Source organism: Mustela lutreola, chromosome 1 (assembly GCF_030435805.1).
Source record: "Mustela lutreola isolate mMusLut2 chromosome 1, mMusLut2.pri, whole genome shotgun sequence".
Classification (NCBI taxonomy): Eukaryota; Metazoa; Chordata; class Mammalia; order Carnivora; family Mustelidae; genus Mustela; species Mustela lutreola.
The window spans coordinates 19,518,885-19,544,921 of record NC_081290.1 but is presented as its reverse complement, the minus strand read 5'-3'; positions in this window follow the sequence as shown (position 1 = coordinate 19,544,921).

Sequence of the window (26,037 nt, the reverse complement as noted above, 5' to 3'; positions counted from 1 at the left end):
ATATACAGAGAATAATCTCAATATTTTGGTACCAGTTGAGCTGTGATTTATGATCCAGTATATGGTCTATTCTGGAGAAAGTTCCTTGTGCACTCAAGAAGAATGAGTATTCTGTTGTTTTAAGGTGGAATGTTATGTATATACCTATGAGGTCTATTTGGTCCAATGCTCATTCAAAGCTCCTGTTTCTTTATTGATTTTCTGCTTGGGTGATCTCTATATTGCTGAAAGTGGCTTGTTAAGATCCCCTACAATTAATGTGTTCACAGCAATATGACTCTTTATTTTGATTAACAGTTGGCTTATGTAGTTGGCTGCTTTCATGTCAGGGGCATAAATATTTACAATTGTTAGATCTTCTTGGTGGATAGACTCTTTAAGAATGAAATAGTGTCCTCTCTATCTCCAACTACAGTCTTCTGCTTAAAATCTAATTTATCTGATATGAGAATCACTACCCCAGCTTTATTTTGAGGCCTGTTGACATAAAAAATGCTTCTCCATCCCTTCACTTGCAGTCTGGATGTGTCTTTAGGTTCCAAATTCGTCTCTTGTAGACAGCATATGGACAGGTCCTATCATTTTATCCAGTCTGCAACCCTGTGCCTTTTTATGGGAGCATTTAAGCTATGCACACTGAGTGATTATTGAAAGATAAGTTTTATTGGCATCATGTTATCTGAGAAGTCCTTGTTTCTATAAATTGTAAATTTCTATTTTATGTCACTCTTGGATTCTATCTTCTTTTACAGAACCCCCCTTAATATTTCTTGTAGTGCCAGCTTTGTGATCACATATGCTTTTAAACCTTGCCAGTCTTGGAAGCTCTTTATCTCTTCATCCATTTTGAATGTCAGCCTTGTTGGATAAAATATTCTTGGCTACATGGTCTTCTCATTTAGTTCCCTGAATATGTCTTGCCAGCCCTTTCTGGCTGCCAGGATTCTGTGGACAGGTCTGATGTATTCTGATGGACCTTCCTCTGTATGTAAGGAATCTCTTCCTCCTAGCTGTCCTTAGGAACTCTTGTCTAAAATTATGATTCATAAATTTCACAATTAAGTGTCTGGAGGTCTTTTTAGATTCATTGATCTTGGGGGATGACCTTTCTGCCTCTAGGACATGACCACTTGTTCCATTCCCCAGACTAGAGAAATTTTCATGCAGATTTTTTTCAACTCTATCTTCTAGTCTTCTCTCTTTCTCCATCCCCTCAGGGATCCTAATAATTCTGACATTGGAACATTTCGTGGTATCATTTATTTCCCTAATTCTATTTTCATGGCTTCTAAGCTGTTTGTTCCAGACCTCTTCCTGATACTTCTTTTCTATAAGTTTGTCTTCTAGGTCACTAATTGGATCTTCTGTCTCAGTTACCCTAGCTGTTAGAGTATTTAAATTAGTTTGGATTTCACTGATAGCATTTTTTAGTAGTGCCAGACCAGCCCTCACTTCTGCCCTTAGAGTTTCTATGTTGCCACTAATGGTCTTCTCCAACCTAGCTGTTGCCTGGATAATTGTTACCCTGAATTCCCTTTTGAACATACTGTTTATGTCCATATCCAATAGTTCTGTGGCAATAGTTCTGCGGCAAAGTGTACAGTCTCTGAATTTTTCCTCTATTGTGTGTTCCTCCTCCTAGTCATCTTGGTAAGAGGTGGTTGAGGGGATGTATAGCTGAATATATTAACCATGATCTAGCAAGGTGCACCCTGGAAGGTTTTGGAGCAATCAGAAGTCACCACCACAAAGAAAGAAAGAAAAAAAGAGAGAGAGAGAGAGAGAAAATCCAGCCAAAATGAGCCCCAAAAGTAAGATTTATAAGGTACATAAACAAAAATGAACAAACAAAAAGACCAACAAAAGTAAAAGACAAGGGAAAAAAAAAAAGAAAAACCCAGCCAAAATGAATCCCATGAGTAAGATTTACGTAGTACAAAAACAAAAACAAAACAAAACAAACCAACAAACAAAAAACAAATACACAGAAACACTAACAGAAAAGTAAGATGGGAGGTTCGTTATAAACCCTTGATGGGGGTGAGGAAGCTTATCTCAGTTCTTCCTGGGTGAATTTTGTTATCTTTGTTAAATGATTCAACTTTCCAGAGATACAGGGAAATTAAAACTGGTTTATATATGGGGTAGTATTGAATAGGGAAAAAAGATTACCTTGAAACTTATATTTAAATGTATTAAAAAAAAAGAAGAAAAGAAAAGAAAAACAAACACAGCTATATGTATGAAAAAAGTTCAAGTTACAAAGTTATTATGGAATATGTTGTATTAAACCTCTAGTTATAATGGTAAGTAGGTTGAAAAAAATTAAAAGAACAAGAATCATGAGAATGAATTTAGAAAAAAAAAGAAAGAAAATTTGTATCTATGAAATATACAGGTTTGGGGGCAATACAGGAGCTTAATATATTGTTTTCCCCTGATGTTACCGTTTCACATTTCTGTAGGGATCCTGTGGCATTGTCCTCTTGCTCTTTTGGTTTTTATTCTGGGGGAGGGGCCTGCTTCATTGTTTTTCAGTCAGTCCTGCCTGTGCTGAGTTGCCCTGCCCTGTGTCAAGGAGCATGGCTCTGTGGAAACCGGTTTTCAGGCTTTTGTTCTCTGGAGGTTTTTGTTCTTTGCAACTTTTTGCAGCTTTTTCAGAGGTTTAGTGGAAAGCAAACTGTCTGTACCCAGATCTTCACCTCAGAGAGAAGCTTCAGTCTGCTCCCCTCTGGGTGGTCCAGAACACACAGACTCTGCCTCTGCAAACTCCACTGAAGACCACAGCCTCCCACAGGTGGTGCGCACCATCAGCAACTGTCCCAGTGGTCCCCTGAGGCCCCCGCTTGTTTCTGCACCCCCATGACTAAACTGGTGACTAAACCAGTATTGCTCTACTGGTCTGGGGTGATCCCAAACGCAGGTGACTGCCATTGCCTGGACTGCTGTCTGGGGTCCATGCCCACACACCATGCATTTGCACCTGGGGGAGGTGCAGGTCATGTAAAGCTGTGGGCCAAGGGACCCTGATCTGAGACTACACTGGTTCTCTCAGGTGTGGGTTGGATGCACTCGGACTCTGCCACTGCGCAGGTTGTGGAAGTCTGTGCACCCGGAGACTGCGGGCCAGTACCCACAACTGACCGCTTCAGGCACTGACGGGGATTTGCCCAGCCTGAGTGATGGTGCAAGCAGCAGAAAGCCGTGGGCTCAGGGACCACGGATGGGAGGCTCCACCGGGATCTCTCTGGCCTGGGTGGTGACCAGCAGCCTGTCCTGCGACTGTGGGCTTAGGTCCATGTCCCTGACCACCCAATTCCACCAGTTGCCCCTTAAGATCTTGGCTCTTTTTGAGGGTTTTTAACCAGTCTCCAACTTATTGCTGGTCCCCAATCAAGGTCACTTTCATATTGGGGAATTACTTTCCAACAGGTCACTTCTCGTGGCTCCCACCCCCTTCTTTTATCCTCTGATATGAGTCCGATTGTTGCCACTCTGCTTGACCTCTCCACTGCCTTCTGCCCCCCTTGAGATCCAGAAGTGTATAATCTTATACCTCAGGCTGATTTCATGGGTGTGCAGACTGTTCTAGTAGATATTTAGCTCACTTTAGGGGACCAGTTGAAACAGGTTCTCTTCTCTGCCATCTTGTCCCTCCTACCTATTACTTAATTAATTACCTTATTTTATTTAAGCATAAATAGTTTTAAGACTTTTGCTGACAACTGTTCACCTAATGTATTTTCCATATCTTGAGATATCTATGATGATTCAAACGATATTTGGTTGGAGTACACAGGAGTAAATAGTTTCTGAATTCTTGTATGTTTAAATATGTAGCACTTTGATGGTGATAGTCCATAGATGTAGTGACTTAGTAGAGGATTCTGGCATTGATATCATTTTCTCTCAGTAGTCTGTAGATATTCTTCCTGTCACTGTCTTCTGGAGTAGTAGATAAAATATCTGTAAGTAAAGTTTTCTTTGGGCCTGAAGTTTGGTTAAGATATCTATTTACCCTGAAAAGTAGGGATATTGCTATTATGTCTAAGTGTAAGTCTTTACAATTAAGTTTTCTAGAAGATATTGAATTTTTCAAAAATAAAGTCTTTTTTAAGCTTAGGGCGATTCTCATATGTTCAATTATCATCTCAGTTATTTGCATATGAGATTTCCTTCACCTGTTCTCCTTATCTTTTACTTTCCCTCATGAATTTCATTTCCATATATATTACAGACAGAAAGAAAACACACTGTTAATATATATTTATTTAATCTTCCTCAATAACATTGCCGTTCTTAAAAGGAAAAAATCCTTTTTTTCAGTTGATTTACTGACCTTAAAATTTTGTTTCAGAGAACCTTTGTGAATATTTTTTAGCTTTTCCATTATTTTTTGTTGTTGTTTGTTAATTTTCTTGCAATTGAATTTTGTCTTTATAATTTAATGTGCTTCAGGGAGAGACTTGTTCTGAATGTCTGCCTTGAACATTTGTCTTCATTGTTCATGTTAACATCTTCACTTAATGAACTGTAATTATTTTCTCTTCCTGATCATGATTTTTGAGTTCAGTGAGGCTCAGAGCATTATTTTATGATTCCTTTCTCAGTGGCAAATGAGTGATAAGTAGAATATGTGATGGATTCCTTTCTGGGAACTGGTAGAATGCTTGATAGAGAAGGATTCCATTACTGATGTACATGGAAGAATTTCATATCCCAAGATTTCCTAGTTCTCCAAGCAGTAAGAATAATGACAATCAACTTATAAGAGCAGTTTACCTATACGTCACTTTTAGTCAACTAGCTGGATCTAGTAGGTCCTTTCACAAGGACCCCAGCTAAATTATAGACATACCTAGCCCCTTTCTAAGAGAATTTACTAGCATCTTCCTGCTCAACCTTCGGGAAATCTTGATCTCTTCATTATTTGCCTCAGATCTGGAAGAAATATACAATGACTATGAACACTGATTTACAATTCATACAAAGAAAAATAAAGTTCCACGTTTTTTTCTTTCTTATAGATACAGGGAGAAACACTGAGTTCAGACAAATGTTCTGGACTCTGCCAAATTTTATCACCCTGTAAAAGAATTTGGGAAGAAAAATGAAAGCAGATAGCAACAAATAAATTTATGTGCCCAGGTATAGTTATCAGTTTTTGGAATGTATTACTCAGTTAATTCTTATATTGACCTCAATAATAGGAACTATTATCTTCATTTCTGTGTGAGCAAACTGAGCCATAGAGACATTTTATAACTTGGCCAACATCTCACATAGCTGATTGGGTAGAACAAATATGATTAAACCAAGGAAGTATAAATCATGAGCTAAACCATCATGCTATATTACTTATTTCATTAGCTTCCTATCAGTTTATTTCCATCTGAATACAACATCTACAAAACATAAACCCTTGTAATTTGTCTATTTTATCCATATTTAATCTTGGGGAAAAAAGACTTTTGTTAAGATTTGAGAATATGAACAAGACAGCTCAAACTTTTAAAAGTTTATCGTTTAATGGGCTTGATCGGACATAAAATGAATATTCAAACACGAATTCCAACTCTGCTAAATGGAAGTGTGTGTATGCGTCTATGTGTGTGTATAAAGAAAGAGATTAAAACATTTACACAAAACTTTTTTAAAATGTTTACAAAGCAGCTTGTTTTGTCAATTTAGCTATTAATCTACCTAAAAGATGCCAGCAGATACTTAAAAATAAAGTGGATAATGGCAGTAATGACATGAAAATACTGTAGATTTTACTTTAGTGCCTAGGTAATATTAGCATCTGGGGCTAAATAATCCTTTCATGGGGGATTTGTACTGTCTACTATAGAAAGTTTAGCACCAACCTTGTTCTTCACCCACTATATGCCAGCAACACCCACTCCTCAGGCGTGACAACCAAAAATATCTCCAGACATTGCCAAATATCCTTTGGGAGAGAAATTATCCTTAGTTAAGAACCATTGTTCTAGATTTCTTTTTCAGGGATAACATCATTGATATTAACAAGAAAGAAGTTATATGTTTAAACATTTTAATGGAGGAAAAGGGCCATTTAAAATTTTAAGTAATCTAAGTGTTAGTCTACCAGTGCCACTTCTTATCTCAGGCAGGTTTAATGATCATTCTTTAGCAGAAATCATCATTTCTAAGTGCTGTTAATTCATAATCTCTACTGGACCACTCACAAGATTCTGCTTAGTTTCTTGAAACAATATCTGCAATTCATCATGTGGATAAATGCATTCACCTTGGTTCTGGTATTTCTTCTAGCTGGAATTAAAGTGTCAGTCCCCATGGCTGGTTGGGCATCCAACAATAATTTGACACACCATCCAGAGAAGTTGTCTTATGGGAGACTAACTCTTCAGTATTTGATAGGTCTTTGGGTCTGAGAGCAGAGCATCTACTGAAATAAGAAGAAAACAAAGGCTAAGGTTTATGCCTCGGTCTTTGTCTATTGAAACTCTGACTTTAACATTGGTGGTTTTTTCTACTACAAACTAACTTGCAGCCCTCAGTCAGCTGTTTCTAAGCCTCCCATACAGCCATTTCAGTTTGCTCACTACTGACAAAGAGCTTTCATATCAAAGAAAGGCATTAGTAGATTAGTCACATTTTTAGCACAAATATGCAAACTTTGTGGCACCAGAGTTTTGCATGAATTAATTCAGATGGTGTTTAGTATAGTACCCAGCACTCAATAAGGCATATCAGTAAAGCCACACCCTTATTAAATCTTCAAACTTCTTAATTCTATGTTAATTCCTAGGGCTTTTATAGTAAGTTGATCACTAATCAATGTTACCTAGTGTAGCCATAGATAGTTTTGTGAGTTACTGGAGTGGCCACATATATTGATTAATAATTTTTTTTTTTTTTGAAGATGGAGAAAGAGCACACCTGAGTGGGGGGGAAGGGCAGAGGAAGGAAAGAAAGAATCTTAAGCAGACTCCACACTCAGTACAGTACTCATGACCTAAGATTATGATTTCAACCAAAATCAATGGTTGGATGCTTAACTGATTGAGCCACCCAGGCTCCCCTAGACAACATTTTAATTTAGAATGGAGGCTCTCTTCTGTTTCACATATTACAGTTCTCTCTAACAGTCAACTGTACCATTGGAAAAAAAAATTTGTTTATTGCTTTATACACAGTATCCCCTAAGCTTGCCCCTAAGTGTTAACCTATGTCTCATTTAAGGAAAAATACCAGGCAGTATGATATGACTCAAACCCTAAATAAAATATTTAAAATAAAAATAACACCCACAAGGCCCTAATATACCACTGCTGCTTCTTTTTTAAATAAGAGAAGTTACTGCTACTCCTAACATCTCTACTTAGTTTGCAATAGTCCAAATTTTACTGTTTTCTTGGACAATAAATTCTCTTCAAAATTTTTATGTCTAATGCCAGACATAGCAACTTTCAAGCTGTGAGATCCATTTGTCATATCCTTGAAATTAGTTCCAGGTCTAAAGCAAGAATAACAGGCATGTATAATCTTCCATTGCTTGAAAGCCAAACACGGGTTTTGAATGGGAAAAAAAAAAAAAAAAAAAAAAGATATTTCTTATCAGCCATAATCCTGAGTGCTCAAAGTAATACATGTGTCCTTATAACTGGCTCTGTGTTATATACATATAATATGATTATTTTACAGTGTTGTAACTATAAAAGACCTTTGTAAAAACTGTTAAAAAGAAATTTGAAATTAGAGATTGTTGGTAAGTGGAATTGGTTTCATCATACCCAGTTAAGGCATCAATGTTCCTGATAAAGGTAAATAGTGTCTATCGTCCTTGGATCTACAGTTTCAGTTCTGAGTTCATTACTCATTAGTTATATTATTTTGGCCAAGTCTTTTTTTTTTTTTTTCTCTAAGCTTTAGTTTTCCAAATGTGTTAGCTAGGGTTCTCTAGAGAAACAGAAACAATAATATAGATACATAGTTATATAGAGATATAGAGACAGATAGATGATAGTAAGATGATAGATAAATATTTACTGTGAGAGGTTTGTTCCCACAACTATGAAGGCTGAGAAGTCCCATAATTTACTGTCTATAAGCTGGGGGCCCAAGAAAGTTAGTAAAGTGGAGTTCCAGTCTAAACCTGAAAGTCTGAGAACCATGGGAACCAATGTTACATATTTCAATCTGAGTCCGATGGTGTATCAGTGTCTATGAGTAGGAGAAGATGAATGTTCCAGGTTGAGAGCAAATGTATAAGATCTTAATAATGATCATATCACTTCACATTCGCCCCACACACCTGTGCAAGACAGATTATAAAAATAGATTCATGAAGCTTTTAAAAATAAGTGTACTTGAGTTAGTAGTTATTTAGGAGATGGGGTAGTCTAGACATTATATTGCTTTCAATCTAGCATTGGGTCTCAAATTATCAAATAAAGAAACCATTTCTGGCAAACATATACCTGACTCTAGAACCAAATCCAACCCAACTGCATGTATATGTGTGTGGGAATTCAAAGAGTTGTTTTCCTCTCACTATAAACCTTTATATTCCCCAGGAAGTTTTACAATGAAATATCCCTTATTGAGTATAGTCAAAGAAAAGGAATTTCCTCTCCTAATCCTCAAGTACTCAACTCTGTAATAGTGTAGTGGGGTATGTCTGTGTCCCTCTCAATATCCTCACGTTGTAGTCCTGGCCTCTGGATGACATTCTAACCATAAATAAGATTGGGAGGGTAATCCTTGTTTTAACCTTCTCATGTGTCCTCCTGTTATGTGGGCTGCTGGTGTTATTGATGAAAGCCCAACTCTACTTCCTAACGGCGAGAATTCTATCAATATGTAGTAAAGCGAATGCATAGGATTTGCTTTTACCGACCTTAACTTCTTTACTTCCATGTGGCAAAGCACACCTGGCATGACTTATTTTGTCAGCTTTTGTTCCTCCAAGTACTTTCTCTCCCTTCTGAAGTAAGGTGAGTCAAGTCATCCCCGCAGCTGGCCAGCCTGGGGGTATGCCCAGCAGAGCCTGTCTTCTCTTTAAAAACAAACAAACAAACAAACAAACAAAGATTTTATTTATTTTATTTATTTATATGAGAGGGACAGAGAACATGAGCAGAGGGGAGTGGCAGAGAGAGGGGAAGAAGCAGACTCCTCATTGAGCAGGGAGCCCGATTCAAGACTGGATCCTGAGATCATGACCTGAGCTGAAGGCAGACTTTTAACCAACTGAGCCACCCACGTGTCCCCAGCAGAACCAGTCTTATCTCAAAATATATAGGCACATCTGAGCAAATGAATCCAAATCCATTACTCTTTTTAAAATAAGAAGCAGGAGGTCCCACTTTAATATCAAGTCAAAGCCATGTTTTCTAATCTAGCTTTTATTATACTCTATCTTTCTACTGGGAAATCAGAAACTTGCTCATTTGTTAACATGATATTTTCCATTTCACTATTTTCTTTGGTTGCATATCCTGTGTTGGAAGGAGACCAGAGGAGAATTAAGTGGCACCGCAAACCTGTTACAGCTTTCATAATATTCTGCATTAATAGCAGTTACAGCAGAGTTTTCTCCCAGAGCAGGAGCAGGAAGGCAGTCAGAGCCTCAGCTCCATGAGTTGTCAAGGTTTTAGCAGTATGTTTTGGCAACATGGAAGTTCACTAACAAGCCAAAATACAAACATAGTTGGCAAACAATGTCTTGAATTAGAATTTCCTGAAGTTAACAGTGGCAGATTTGAACCTCAAAAGTACACTTAGATTATGGTCATCCTGGCAGAAACAGTATATTATGGGCAAGCTAAAGAAATCCTTCCATTTATCAGAAAAAGTTGCAGGAAGAAACTTCTGCAAAGTACTAGGATTATTACTAGTAAATTAGGATGTAGCCATTATGAGACTTTTTATTTCTTACATGACCTTACTGTGTTTCTGAAATGGATGTCTATTTCCCCTAAGGGTGTTCCAATAAAAATTAGAACACAACAGCAACTGTAGAACATTTTCTAAAGATTATTTTATTTACCATTCGATACACCCAACCTTGTGAGTGGATGAGGAGAGGCAATATTACCTCTGTCACTATAAAGGTCATTCATTGAATAAACGACATATCTGGAAAAACCACGTCATAGCATCCCTTAGCCTTATACCACACTGACACGGAATAATTTCAAGTTGCTTTTTACTTCTATTTAAAATTCTGGAGGTCCGCATATAGTTGAAGCTGGGCACTGGCTTTGAATTGTTAATCAAATACCCTGTTCTCATCATTCCCTCATTATACTCTGATTTGTTGTGCTTTGGGAAAACTGTCAGAAATGTCATGTTACATGATTCCTAAACATCTTTCAATGAGGTGGATTGTCACCTACAGGATGATAGCAGAATAAATGCACTTAAGAACTTTGCCCAGAAATGAGCTAGAGGTCTATGGCAAATGATGCATGTTTTAATTGCAAAAGCTGTTGTTAGTTTACTAGGACTTTTTACAGGAGAAATAGACAATACAATATAGTAACAGAGTCTGAACATCTTTGAACCAGACCAATCTTCATTTAAATTCCACCTTGCTTTCTGCTGGCTATTTGAGCAAGTTCCTTAACGGCTCTGAAGCTTTTTCTTCTTTATATATATATACTATATATATATAAAATAGTTCCATTTCTTTGAAAAAGATGGATGGTACTTTGATAGGAATTGCATTAAATGTGTAGATTGCTTTAGGTAGCATAGACATTTTCACAATATTTATTCTTCCAATCCAGGAGCATGGAACATTTTTCCATTTCTTTGTGTCTTCCTCAATTTCTTTCATGAGTACTTTATAGTTTTCTGAGTATAGATTCTGTGTCTCTTTGGTTAGGTTTATTCCTAGGTATCTTATGGTTTTGGATGCAATTGTAAATGGGATTGACTCCTTAATATCTCTTTCTTCTGTCTTGCTGTTGGTGTAGAGAAATGCAACTGATTTCTGTGCATTGATTTTATATCCTGACACTTTACTGAATTCCTGTATAAGTTCTAGCAGTTTTGGAGTGGAACAAATAATGCTAAAATTTATATGGAACCAGAAAAGACCTCGAATAGCCAAAGGGATATTGAAAAAGAAAGCCAACGTTGGTGGCATCACAATTCCGGACTTCAAGCTCTATTACAAAGCTGTCATCATCAAGACAGCATGGTACTGGCACAAAAACAGACACATAGATCAATGGAACAGAATAGAGAGCCCAGAAATAGACCCTCAAATCTATGGTCAACTAATCTTCGACAAAGCAGGAAAGAATGTCCAATGGAAAAAAGACAGCCTTTTCAATAAATGGTGCTGGGAAAATTGGACAGCCACATGCAGAAAAATGAAATTGGACCATTTCCTTACACCACACACAAAAATAGACTCAAAATGGATGAAGGACCTCAATGTACGAAAGGAATCCATCAAAATCCTTGAGGAGAACACGGGCAGCAACCTCTTCGACCTCTGCCGCAGCAACATCTTCCTAGGAACAACGCAAAAGGCAAGGGAAGCAAGGGAAAAAATGAACTACTGGGATTTCATCAAGATCAAAAGCTTTTGCACAGCAAAGGAAACAGTTAACAAAATCAAAAGACAACTGACAGAATGGGAGAAGATATTTGCAAACGACATATCAGATAAAGTACTAGTGTCCAGAATCTATAAAGAACTTAGCAAACTCAACACCCAAAGAACAAATAATTCAATCAAGAAATGGGCAGAGGACATGAACAGACATTTCTGCAAAGAAGACATCCAGATGGCGAACAGACACATGAAAAAGTGCTCCATATCACTCGGCATCAGGGAAATACAAATCAAAACCACAATGAGATATCACCTCACACCAGTCAGAATGGCTAAAATCAACAAGTCAGGAAATGACAGATGCTGGCGAGGATGCGGAGAAAGGGGAACCCTCCTACACTGTTGGTGGGAATGCAAGCTGGTGCAGCCACTCTGGAAAACAGCATGGAGGTTCCTCAAAATGTTGAAAATAGAACTGCCCTATGACCCAGCAATTGCACTATTGGGTATTTACCCTAAAGATACAAATGTAGTGATCCAAAGGGGCACATGCACCCGAATGTTTATAGCAGCAATGTCCACAATAGCCAAACTATGGAAAGAACCTAGATGTCCATCAACAGATGAATGGATCAAGAAGATGTGGTATATATACACAATGGAATACTATGCAGCCATCAAAAGAAATGAAATCTTGCCATTTGCAACAACATGGATGGAACTAGAGCGTATCATGCTTAGCGAAATAAGTCAAGCAGAGAAAGACAACTATCATATGATCTCCCTGATATGAGGAAGTGGTGATGCAACATGGAGGCTTAATGGGTAGAAGAAGAATAAATGAAACAAGATGGGATTGGGAGGGAGACAAACCATAAGTGACTCTTAATCTCACAAAACAAACGGAGGGTTGCCGGGGGGAGGGGGTTTGGGAGAAGGGGGTGGGATTATGGACATTGGGGAGGGCATGTGATTTGGTGAGTGCTGTGAAGTGTGTAAACCTGGTGATTCACAGACCTGTACCCCTGGGGATAAAAATATATGTTTATAAAAAATAAAAAAATTAAAAAAAATAAAATAAAATAAAATAAAATAAAATAAAATAGTTCACTGAGCAAATTTAAGTATCAAATGAGATGATCTATGTAAAATATTTAGCACAGTAGCATGTGAAATATTTAAAATAGCTTTATTATTATATTTATAGTACATTTATATTATAATTGCATAAGTATAATAAGTTATAGAATTCAATCAACACATCTTTAGTTCTTTAGTTATTATTAAAATGTGTCAAGATCATGATAAGTTTCAATAATTGGAATATAAACAAATGTTTTGTTTATAAGACTGTGGAGAAGATAAACATTAATCAAATAATCATACAAAGTAATATAAAATTACAGTTGTGATTAGTAATAAGGATAATAAGGAGAATATATCATGTTAATTAATTGAGTCTTTATACTAAAATTAAAATTAAATTAATTTTAAAAATAAGAGTCTTATGGGTCTTTTTGAGAATTTTAATATTTTCCTGAGTATAAGAAATCAATAATGTTTTTAAAACAAGGTGCTAATATGATTAATCATTTGTGTCAAAAATCTGCCTTTAATTATAGCCTGAGGAACAGACAGTAGAAGAACAAGAATGGATAAGAGGACAAATATTACAATCCAGCCTACAGGTGATGCCAGATTTTGGTTGTAGATATCGAGTCAAGATTTAAAAAAAAAAAAAAATTATGATGTAAGTTGACTGAACTTGGTAATCAATGAATAAAGATGATGGAAAAGAGTTGTCAGTAATGGCCCAGCTACAGAGATGCCTAATGAGATGGATGATGATGGCATTATAGTCGCATTGATAATAATTAGTAATAATTAATAATGAAAATTATATATTTGGAAAAGAACCTGTTAACTTAAGGACTGTGAACTATCACTTTTACCCATCCTACTGGGATTAAATATGTCCTTCAGAAATGTAAGTCATGGCTCAAAATGTATTAGAACAGATTGTTGAGGAGATGAGAGAAATGCCATTGTTTCTAATACTCTCTGATCTCGAGAATTGCAAAGGTCAAAAACCTATAGGTAGTAATTCTACTTCTCTTTAAGCTGAAGTAAATGGGGTCAGATTTACTTTCTGCTTAAAGCAACAACAAGGACAGGCAATATGAAATAATAGTTTTAAAGCCACTGGTCTTTAGGTAAATTTAATAATCCTTGAGAGATAAGAAACAAATAAGATAAACCTCTGTGGCCATTCAAACATATAGGCCAAAATGGTTTATAGGTTTGGTCCAAGGAGCCTGAAACCAGACAGACTCCAATGTACTCCCTGATTTGTGGAGACAGAGTTGGGTATATGGAAAAACCAAGATGGCTTGTGATCACAAAAAAAGACTACAGAAGAGAGAACAGTCCAGAGAAAATAATTTCAGAAAATTGGAGAGTTCCCCATGAGTATTCACTGCCTACTGATCAGCATATTAAGGAAAATAGCACTCAAACAGGTTTTAGGTCAGAATATTTGGTATTCATGCAGGACTTTGAATAGTGTCTGTTCCCAGCAATTTATACTGAAGAGCCTCAGGACACATGAACATGGGGTCATACACAGGGTCTTGCCTCAGTAGTGGGGGAATAACTCACCCTTCAGAGATCACTGCTCTGGTGTCACCTAACAAATATTAAAAGCAGGACCTAAAAAGATCAAACTGTTTCTAAGTAACCTAACAGCATTCCAGACAAAGCTTAAGAATTGTATAGGAATATAAAATAAGCCAGCACCAAACAAGCTGAAAATTATAATGTCTCTTATACAATAAAAAATAAGACAAATAAATGAGGAAATATCACTTATAATGATAAAAAATTAATCCATTGAAACCTGCCCTGAACTAAAAAATGTTAGAATTAGCCAACATGTACATTTAAACAGTTATTGTAGCCCTATCCATATGTTCACAAAGTTAAGTAGAGTATAGAAGGTATATAAAGAAACCAAACTAAAATTCTACCCTTGCCAATGACAATGTGCAAGAGGAAAAAGTATCTGGATAGGATTAATATCTACTAACCATTGCAGAAGAAATGATTAATGAACTTACAAAGAGGGCAATAATATACTTAAAAATTAAACAGAATAGAAAATAATTTTTAAATAAATAAAAATTAATAGAAATCTATGGGATTTCTATGGGACAACTTCAAGTGGTTTAATATATTTAAAATTTGAGTCTTCCAACTAGAGCAAGCATATGCAGAAAGAGAAAACAAAATTAACACATGAAAAAAATGGTTGACAATATTTAAGTGTTAAGGAACATAGCCAAGAAATTCAAGAACTCTGGGATCAAGACAAGGAAGGACTGTTTTAATTATTATGGATTTATAATGTATTTTGCAATCAGGAAGTGTGATGCCTCTAGCTTTGCTTTATCTCTCAAGTTTGCTTTGGCTATTCTGGGTCTTTTGTTGTTTCAAATGAATTTTAGAATGAATTTTACTATTTCTCTAAAAAAGTTTTGAATGGAAGAAAATATTTGCAAACTATATACCTAAAATGATTTTAAAATCCAAAATATAAGAAACTCAAACAATTCAATAACTAAAAAAAAAAAAAAGACCCAATTTAAAAGTGGACAAAAAAACTTTGAAAAGACCTTTCTTCAAGGAAAATATACAAATAGCAGGTAAATGGGGAGGTAATCAATATCACTATGCATAAGGGAAATACAAATCAAAACCACAAAGAGATGTCCCCTCACACTTTTTAGGATGGCTATTACCCAAAGAACAAAAATAGTTAAGTGTTGCTGAGGATTGGGAGAAATTGAAAGCCCAGTACACTGTTGGTGGGAATGTAAAATGGTACAGCTGCTATGGAAGAGTATGGAGATGTGGTCCATATACACTATGGAGTATTATGCCTCCATCAGAAAGGATGAATACCCAACTTTTGTAGCAACATGGACGGGACTGGAAGAGATTATGCTGAGTGAAATAAGTCAAGCAGAGAGAGTCAATTATCATATGGTTTCACTTATTTGTGGAGGATAACAAATAGCATGGAGGACAAGGGGAAATGGAGAGGAGAAGGGAGTTGGGGGAAATTGGAAGGGGAGGTGAACCATGAGAGACTATGGACTCTGAAAAAACAATCTGAGGGTTTTGAAGGGGCGGGGGGTGAGAGATTGGGGGAAACCAGGTGATGGGTATTGGAGAGGGCACGGATTGCATGGAGCACTGGGTGTGGTGCAAAAACAATGAATACTGTTATGCTGAAAAAAAAAAAAGAGTATGGAAATTTCTCATCTCAAAATACTAAAAATAGAATTATTGGGGCACCTGGTGGCTCCATCTGTTAAGCGTCTGCCTTCAGCTCAGGTCATGATCCCAGTGTCCTGGGATGGAGCCCAGAGTAGGGCTCTCTGCTCGGCGGGGAGCCTGCTTCTTCCTCTCCCTCTGTCTGCTTACTTATGCTGTCTCTCTCTGTGTCAAATAAGTAAATAAAATCTTTTTAAAAATAAAAGAGAAATAGAAATATAATTACTACATGACCTACCAATCCCATATCTGGGTATATATTTAAAATAATTGGAATCAGAATATGAAGAGAGCTGCTCTTCCATGATTACTATAGCATTTTTCATAATAACCAAGATATGGAAATAACCTAAATGTTTATTGATGGATGAATGGATTAAAAAATGTGGTAGCTCCTGGAGGTCTCTGTTGACTAAGCACCTGCCTTGACTCAGGTCATGATCCTAAGGTTCTGGGATGAGTCCTGAATCAGGGTCCTGGCTCAGTAGAAAGTCTGCTTCTCCCTCTCCCCTTCCCCTTGCTTGTGCTCTCTCTCACTCTCTTTCTTTTTCTCTCTCAAATAAACAAATAAAAATTTTTCTTAATGTGATATATGCACACAATGGAATATTATTCAAACTTAAAAAAGAAAGAAGTCTTCCCATGTAGGAGAAACTGGAAGACATCATGCCAAGTGAAATCAGCTAGTCACAGGAGAATAAATACTGCATACTTTTCACTTATATGAGACATATAAAATCATCAAACTCACAGGAAAGGGGAATGGAATGGTATTTTCCAGAGGCTGAGAAAGGGAGAATGGGGGATTGCTGTTTAACAGATATAAAGTGGTGGCTATTGCAAGGTGGATAAGTTCTAGAGATCTGTTGCACCCATTATGTCTGTGGTAACAATACTGTATCATGTACTTAAAAACTGTTAAGATAGTTGGTCTTGTGTTAAGTGTTCTAACCACAATAAAAATCAAATAAATAAAAAGAAACACACTCTAACATAAAGACATAAATAGATTAAATGTAAGAAGAAGGAAAAATATACTAATACAAGTCAAAAGAAAGTAGAATGGTTATGTTAATATAAAGCAAAAGTGATTTCAGAACAAAGAGTGCTAATAGCTCTCTAATAGGTTAAAGACTCTCTAATAACCATAATTTTCTCAATTTATCAAGAGTACTGCAACTCTTAAGTGTGTGCACTGAATAGCAAGGCTTCAAAATACCTATAGTAGAAACTGATGGAACTACAAGGAGAAATAGATAAATCAAAATATATAAGATATTTCAATACCCTTCTCTCAATAACGATGGAACAAGAGAGAGAAAGTATTGCATGGAGCACTGGGTGTGGTGCATAAACTATGAATTTTGGAAAACTGAAAAAATAATAAAATAAAATATTAAAAAAAGGAAAAGAGATACGGTTATTATAGTTTTTTTCAACAGTATCAAACTTAACTTGACCAACATTTATAGAGTGCTCTGTTCTACAACAATAAAATACATATGCTTCTCAAATACACATAGAACATTTATGGTCCCATCTTAATGGACCATATTCTGGGTCATAAAGTATGTCCCAATAAACTTTTAGAAGATTTAAGTCCTTTAGGATATAGTCTTTGACAACAATGAAATTTAATCAGCTAGTAATCTCAGGAAGATACTTTAAAGATACACTTTAAAAATCTCCAAATAAGTAGGAACCAGATAAAATACTTCTAAATAACCCATCACTTGAGAAGAAATCAATGGGAAAATTAGAAAATATTTTGAAGGGCACCTGTGTGGCTTAGTCATTAAATGTCTGCCTCTAGTTCAGGTCATGATCCCAGGGTCCTGGGATGGAGCCCCACATCAGGCTCCCTGCTCGGCAGGAAGCCTGCTTCTCCCTCGTCAACTCCCCCTGCTTGTGTTCCCTCTCTTACTGTGTCTTTCTGTCAAATAAATGAAATCTTTAAAAAAAAAAAAAAAGAAAATATTTTGAACTTAATAAAAGTCAAGACACAACATATAGAAATTTATAAAATCCTGTTAAAAAAAGAGCAAACATGAATAAATTTATGGCAGTAAAAAAATTAGAACTATATCAGAAAATAAAAAAGGTATTTGTAATTTTAACCTTAGGCTGCTCCTTAAGAAACTACAAAATCAAACCCAAAGTGAGTAAAGGAAGGGAAACCATAAAGATTATAGTGAATATCAATAAAATACAAACTGAAAAATAAAATAAGAAAAAATCAATAGAAACAAAATTTGATTCATTAAGATCAATAAATTGATAAACTTTTAACACATTCATCAGGAAAAAGAGGAAGACACAAATACCAAAATCAGGATTTAGAGAATTGATATCACTACAAATTCTATACATATTAATGTTATATGAGGTATGACAGGAAATGACAATAAATCAGACAACAGAAATGAACAAAATCCTTGAAACACACAAGTCTCAGTCTGGAAGAGATGAAGAAACTGAACAGGACCATATATATGAGGAAATAGAAATTGTAGTTGAAAACCTTCCCACAAAAGAAACCAATTCTAGTAAACCTCTATAAGAAAAAAATAACACAGTTTCTATACAAACTCTTCCCAAAAGTTGACAGAGTAAGAATATACTTTAACTCATTCTATAAAGAGACCATTCCCTTGATATAAAAACCAAGAAAAAATATATTACTACAGGGAAAAAACTGAGTAATAACCATTATCAAAACTATTGCAAAAATTCAAAACAAAATTTTCCCAAACCAAACCAAACGGCATACAAGAAAACTAATTTACAATTTATAATTTACAATGACCAGTGAGGTCATTTTCAGGAAGGCAAGATTGGTTTAATATTCAAATATTAAATAATTAACCATGTAAATGAATCAATAAAACCACATGATCATTTCAATGTACATACAAAAAAGCATTTGTCAAAATCCCATACTTGATTTCTTTTCACAAAAGTCTTGGATTAATTGGATTTTCATATTCAAAAATAAACTTCAATCCATGTATCAATCTATATTTAAAAAATTTAAAAGTCGACTATTCCTGTAAATGTAAAATCTCAAACTGTAATACTTCTAGGAAAAAAAAAAAACTGAGAAAACTTATGTGACTTTAAGTCAGACAAAGATTTCTTAGATATGACTAAAAAGCACAACCCTTTAAAGTAATAGATCAGTTTGACCTAAGATTAAAAATGTCTACTTTTCTATAAACATGGTTAAAGTAATGAGAGACAAGCCACAGAGTGGGAGAAAATATTTGTAAATCAGTATATATATATATATATATATATATATATATATATATATATAAAATACTCAGCATAATATGTATATTATATCAATATATATAATATATTGATGATTATATATATAAACTAAAAATATCTATTTAAAAAGGAACCATTTTCTTTTTTAAAAGGGCATAAGTTTTGAACGAACTTTATCAAATAAGATATATAAAGATGTTCATCATTAGTTATTAGAAAACTAAAAGTAGGGACACCTGGGTGGCTCAGTTGGTTAAGCAGCTGCCTTCGGCTCAGGTCATGATCCCAGCGTCCTGGGATCGAGTCCCACATCGGGCTGCTTGCTCTGCAGGGAGCCTGCTTCTCCCTCTGACTCTGCCTTCCACTCTGTCTGCCTGTGCTCGCTCTCACTCTCTCTCTTACAAATAAATAAATAAATTCTTTAAAAAAAAAAAAAAAGAAAGAAAACTAAAATTAGGGTACCTGGGTTGCTCAGTTTTTTAGGAGTCTGCCTTTGGCTCAGGTCATGATCCCAGTGCCCTAGGATTGAGCCCTGTGTCTTCAGCTCCCTACTCAGTGGTAGAAAAGAAATTTTTCTTCTGCTTCTTCCTCTGCCTGCCCACCCCCACAGTTTATGCTCTCTATCTCTATTGATCCCACTTTCTTCCACAAATAAATAAAATCTTAAAAAAAAAAAACTAAAATTAAAGCCACAGTGACATACTACTACCCATGTATTAGGATTGTTACATGTTGAAAACACTGATCATATCAAATACTAGCAGATTTGTTTGTATTAGCCCAAACAGGAAATAACCAGACATCCAATAACAGGTGAATGAATAAATAAAGTCTGGTATATTAGTTTGATAGAATATTACTCAGAAATAAAAACTAATGAGTTCTTGGTACATGCTACATAGTTCTCTAAATAATTATGCTGAGTGAAGCAATCAAGCCAAAAAAAAATCTTTTAAGTATACATACTCTACAAGTCTCCTATATACATTTCTACAAAAAGAAACATAATCTCCAGTGAAAGAAATTAATTCAGTGGTTGCTTGGGAATAAAGTGGACAGAGGGGAATTACTAAGTGCATGACAAAAATATAGGGTGATGGATGTGTTAGTTACCTTGATTCTGTCAATGGTTTTTCCCTACGTGCAAATGTCAAAATTTATTAGATTATTTAATTTAAATGGGCACACTTTATTGCTTGCCAATAAAATATCAAAAGAAGCTCTTAATTTTAAGAAATTCTGTCCATCAGAAAACATCACAGAGACAGTTGAAAGAAGGAAAAATAAGAAAGCTATGGATTTGTTCAATTAGTACTAAGTGTTATTCTTAGCCTGATCATTTCCAGCTGGAGGTGCAGAGGTTTCCCGCAGGCAAATGGTTGAACCAGCTCTGGGGACTGCAAACTAAAGGCTTGAAGGATTGCAGTGAACACCAGTGTTTCATTACTGGTAACAAGAGAAAAGAATGAAGAGAAAGGAAAATAAAAATATTCAGTTTGATGCAATAATCCCATTAACTTTTTATTCTTCTGTGTTCTTGCTCCAGAGAATTTATGCTAAAGGTTTAAACCTGCCCGTGATGTCCGGAGCTAAAGGGATATTACATCATGTGTTTGCCAGATGTTGGTCCATCCAGAAGATGCATCATATTTTTGTCTGAATATTTTATACTTATTTTAATTTAAAATATTTATTCAAAGTATAGAATGATTGTCTCCTATTAGGAATTATATAATCTATAATAATCATGAAATATTAATGTGTATTAAAATATATTGAGAATTGAAATTAGCATGAACATATCTCAAGTACTAGCTTGATCACATTGATAAAAATAGCCAAAATTTGTGACACTAAGTAGATCAGAAAAGGGCTTTTTACTGCCTCTCAAGGATGTTTATCATTAATTTGCATATCATATGTTATCTCCTCTTTCTCTTCTCTTTTTAATACCATAATTGTGATATAACACACCGTTCTAGTAACAGGAATAAAAATATATCATTCAAAAGTAACAGGATAAGACTCTGAGTTTTGCACATTATCTTACCAACATTTATATGGAAGATTTTCTCCCTAGGCCTTGAGTTTACATGGTACATTAACTAACTCAAAACACTGTATAAACTAGAACGCATATTAGAAAACTTCAAGGAACATCTTTTTATCTGACAAGTCTAAGTTGTTAGGTTTCCCCACTGATCTCATTATCCCTTTCTTCTGCCTCACAATAGGTCTTATGTAGCAATAGGAGAAAATAGCCATAGTTTCCTGACCCCTTTCCTGAAGCTAATCAGTGAATTCCGTAAGCAAGCAGGACCATTTCACTTGCCTCCTGAACTCTTTGACGAGGCTTCTGCTGTTCAGTTAGGTCTAGAGAACTGCCTCTATATTACTTCTTCCTAGGTTCTTGAAAGCAATCATTATTGTCATCTTTGTCTGTGTTTATATAAAGCTCTTTTACACACACCTGAAAGACTGAACACCATCTCAACATTTTATTCTATTAGAGAAGAACCTTCAGAGAAAGCAGTGATTTGGGCACCCTACAAATCAGTAAAATTTGAGGATCCATTTAGAGAATATCGGCCATTCTGACAGCCCTTCCAGGCCTTGAACCAGAAGAACCTGTTATCTCAGCGCTCCATAAAATGACTGATTGGAGTACAGTGAAGGAGAATTGTGACAGGGGGAAAGGGTGACTGGAAAATAATAGGAGTAGGAGAAAACACAGGGATAAAGGAAAGGGGAGAAGAGTAAAATGGAACTTGGGGAAGGAGTACAAAAAACAAAACAAAACAAAACAAACAGAAAAAAAAATCCAGGAAACTCTGAGCCCCAGGGCAAGGACACACAAAGATGGCCATCCACACAAAAATGCACATCTGGTAGATTTAATGGTGCTTTTTAAAACTATCTTGCAACCTGGTTTCAGGCAAAGTACTCTTAAGAAGTTCATTTCCCAAACCCTGTTATTACTTATGCTGAGGCAAATACTGCCTCAGATTTTTTTTTTCTTATACAAATTCAGAAAATGTCAAGAGATGAAGTTGGAGATAATCATACTGATATGATTTCAATATAATATAGGCTAGGGGTGCCTGGGTGGCTCAGTGGGTTAAAGCCTCTGCCTTCGGCTCAGGTCGTGATCTCAGGGTCCTGGGATCGAGCCCCACATAGGGCTCTCTGCTCCAACGGGGAGCCTGCTTCCCTCTTTCTTTCCACCTAACTCTCTGCCTACCTCTCTGCCTACTTGTGATCTCTGTCAAATAAATAAATAAATAAACTCTTTAAAAACATATATATATATATATATATATAAAATACAGGAGATATCATTTAGTGTTCAAACCTAGAATTAGCCTACTCTGAAACAAGGCTCTTCCAGGGTGATCCATAAAGCCTTCTCCAGTACTGGAGAAGCCTTGGTGGAGAAAACTGAAATGAGAAACACCACAGTCGTAATCTATGAAGTAAATAGTAAGATCAAGAGGCTGCTACTTCTCTGGAAAGCTAAAGAATGAGCAGTGGATCCTGAAGCAAGAGAGCCATGGTCTTCCTAATGAAACGAGGTAGCCAGAGTGGAAGGAAGAAAGTCTTTCTTGGCTTTGACTTCCAAAGCTTTTGGAAGCACATTTAATGGGTGAAAACTGACTCATATCTAGAACCCTAGTTGCAAAGGAGTTTTTAAAATGTAGTTTTTAAGCATTAGAAAATCTCCAAATTGAAGACATCTAAAATAAGTTGAGCAAGGCCCATTGTAACTATCTTAACACATGACGATAATTTTACATCAACAATAGAAAGTAAATATCTCAAGCATTGCCTATGAATGGTACTATAAATTTGCATAGTTTTTTGGAAGAATTAGATGTGTTTCTTTTTATACTTAATATTTGTGGCCTATAAGAAGTGACTTATAGAAGGCAGAGAGTACCATGTAATTTCTGTTCCAAGAACTTTATTTTGACCATTTCATGATAACATTATGGTCCTCAGAAAACATCTCAGTTTGTGTTAATTTAAATACAATACCTGAAAACTCTTAGGTAAATATGAAAACAATGATTTTCAAGTGTGGTATTGTGGTAATTAATATATTTCAAATCACCTATGAAAAATGCTAAATAATGAGGATGATTTGAAAATATTGAATGAGGGGCGCCTGGGTGGCTCTGTGGGTTAAAGCCTCTGCCTTCGGCTCAGGTCATGATCCCAGGGTTCTGGGATCGAGCCCCACGTCGGGCTCTCTGCTCCGCAGGGAACCTGCTTTCTCCCCTCTCTCTCTCTGCCTGCCTCTCTGCCTACTTGTGATCTCTGTCTGTCAAATAAATAAAATCTTTGAAAATATTGAATGAATGAATATTGCATCTTTCCTACACTGGCTTCACTTTGCCACTCAGGATATATGACACTTTAATACAAAGTACATTACATGGAGGCCTGTTGGCATGGAGAATTCCCCAGCAAAACTTTATGTGAAGTAACAACTCTCAGTGCACAGTAAGATACAGGTCCTCCATAGATTTGGCATTCTCAATTCTGTTTTCTTCTTCACAGTAGAAAATATAAGGCAATACATTCTTCATTTTAGACTCTACTGAAATTATCCACCCAAAAGGTGGTATTTTCTTCATAAAAATTTACATCATCACCATTATTGTTTAGATCCTCATGATCTCTCATCAAGATACTACGATAAATTTCTAACTTATTTTTGACCTCTGATTTCTCTCCTCATTCTCACAAAATCATCCTAAAATATAATTCTAGTTCTTTCACTTCTGTGTTCAGCTTTCACTATTTTTAATTCCCCATGTGTACCTCCATTTCTTTAGTCTAACTTCGTTAGTTTATCACTGAAAGTCACCCTTGGCACCGTGACTCTCCTATCTTTCCATTATTTTTGTCATTTTACAGCATTTGCAAAGTTCAAGTATTATGTTGCCATCACTTCATTTCCGATTTTTTCCCCAACTTCTTCCAACAACACTTATTTTTCATGCTTTCCATTTAACTGGAAAACTTTTTTTTTTCCTTTTCCATCTCCTATTGATGACTGTATTCATCCTCCACAAATCAGCTCAAATGTTACTTACCTCCTTTAGGTTTCTTTCGCCATCCTCCTAACCCAAAATGATGTTTTTCCTCTGAAATTTTAAAGACACACATATTTCAGGGTCTCTGATGGCACGTGACAATCTCTCTTGTTCAGTAAGTATTCTGTGTCCTCTTCTGTGCTACCAGCTAATGAGGAGAGATATTATCTCTGTTTATGCTCCCATAATGCTCACATCAGGACATATGCTGAGTAGGCAGTAAGTTACTACTAATTTAATACATACATTCATGAATCATGCTGGAGAATGAAACAATTTCTATTTATTAAAAACAAGAAAACAACTTTATATCAGTCTTTTTTCTACTTGTTCCTTCCCCTGACATCCTACAGAAAGTAGCTTGAAGCAGTTTTGCAATTTTCTAACTAAGAAATAATTCATACATAGGGCTTTTCTTATTACTTCACATAACCCACTTTGTAGAATTCTGAGCTTTCATTATGAATCAGAGTTCAGTGTTTTGAATTTATGGGGGAAATGGTACTGGGGATTATATGACAAAAATCAATGCACAGCCAGCCTTTAAAATGGCATTTTATAAACTACATAATTGTACATTTGCACTAATTCATTCCATCTTCTTTTTCTTAGAAGTACTTAAAATAGGTTACTATTTGTCATATTATAAGAGATTTATCACACTAATTTTTAAGACATAAGATATTTCTTATGAATATTTAAAAAATAAGTAAATAGAAAAGCAGACCTTTCCATTTCAAGTCAGGAACACTGATGAAAAGTAGAATAAAAAAAGGAGAATAAACCCCCAATATGCACACACACAATATACAAGCACAAATAATTACTACTTTATACAATTACATGAAACATTGGATTTTAGATAATAATATCAAAGTGTACAGAATAACCTACATGTATAATTTTAGTGTTTTTAAAATTAGATTGCATGTGTGTGTGTGTGTGTGTGTATGTGTGTGTGTGTGTATACAAACACATAAATATCTCACTTTGGGAGGGAGTCAGATTTATTTTATTGTCATTCACCCAGAGCGTTGAAAGCCAGTTTGCAAAGAAGAACACTGAATGCAAATATAATGTGATTTAAAAACCAATAAAAGAAAACACCGTGAGTTGCCTTGATTGAATACCTATTGACGTATTAGACTAAGACTTAGAAGCTGAACATTATATGCAGGACAACACTGTAAATGGGAAATTTTGGAGACTTTTTTTAATTTTTTTGAAAAGCTAGGCATAATCTTATTATTTACATTCTCAGAATGTTAAATCAAATTCTCTCTTCAGCTGCTTCCTTAAGATATCCTTCCTTCACTGACACTTATGGCCACATATACATAGTCATTATTCTCACCATCATGACCCAAATAGCTTTTCAACCTGCCTTCAGCACAGCCCCTGCCAACTCTTTCTCCCACAGTGCATTATAAGTGATCATTTAAAATTGCAAATGCGATGGAAATTTCTGTATTTCCAATGTTTTAATAAATGTCCATTTTCATCAAAATGAACTCCAAAGTCATCCTGGAATACAAGGCCTTTCATGACCTCAGTCATACCGACACTATTCAGCCTCAATTTTTACCATTCTTTGATTTTGTTTGAACAATTCAATAATATGTATCCTACCTGATTCCAAATAGCTTTTTGACTATTTTATTCTCTAAAGACTAAGAAAACAGCTATACACTTGGCCAAAAGGAATTAGTTACTAACAAGTAATCTTTCTCTTAGGGAGTTCACTAACTTATTTTAAATTATGATAAGTTAAAA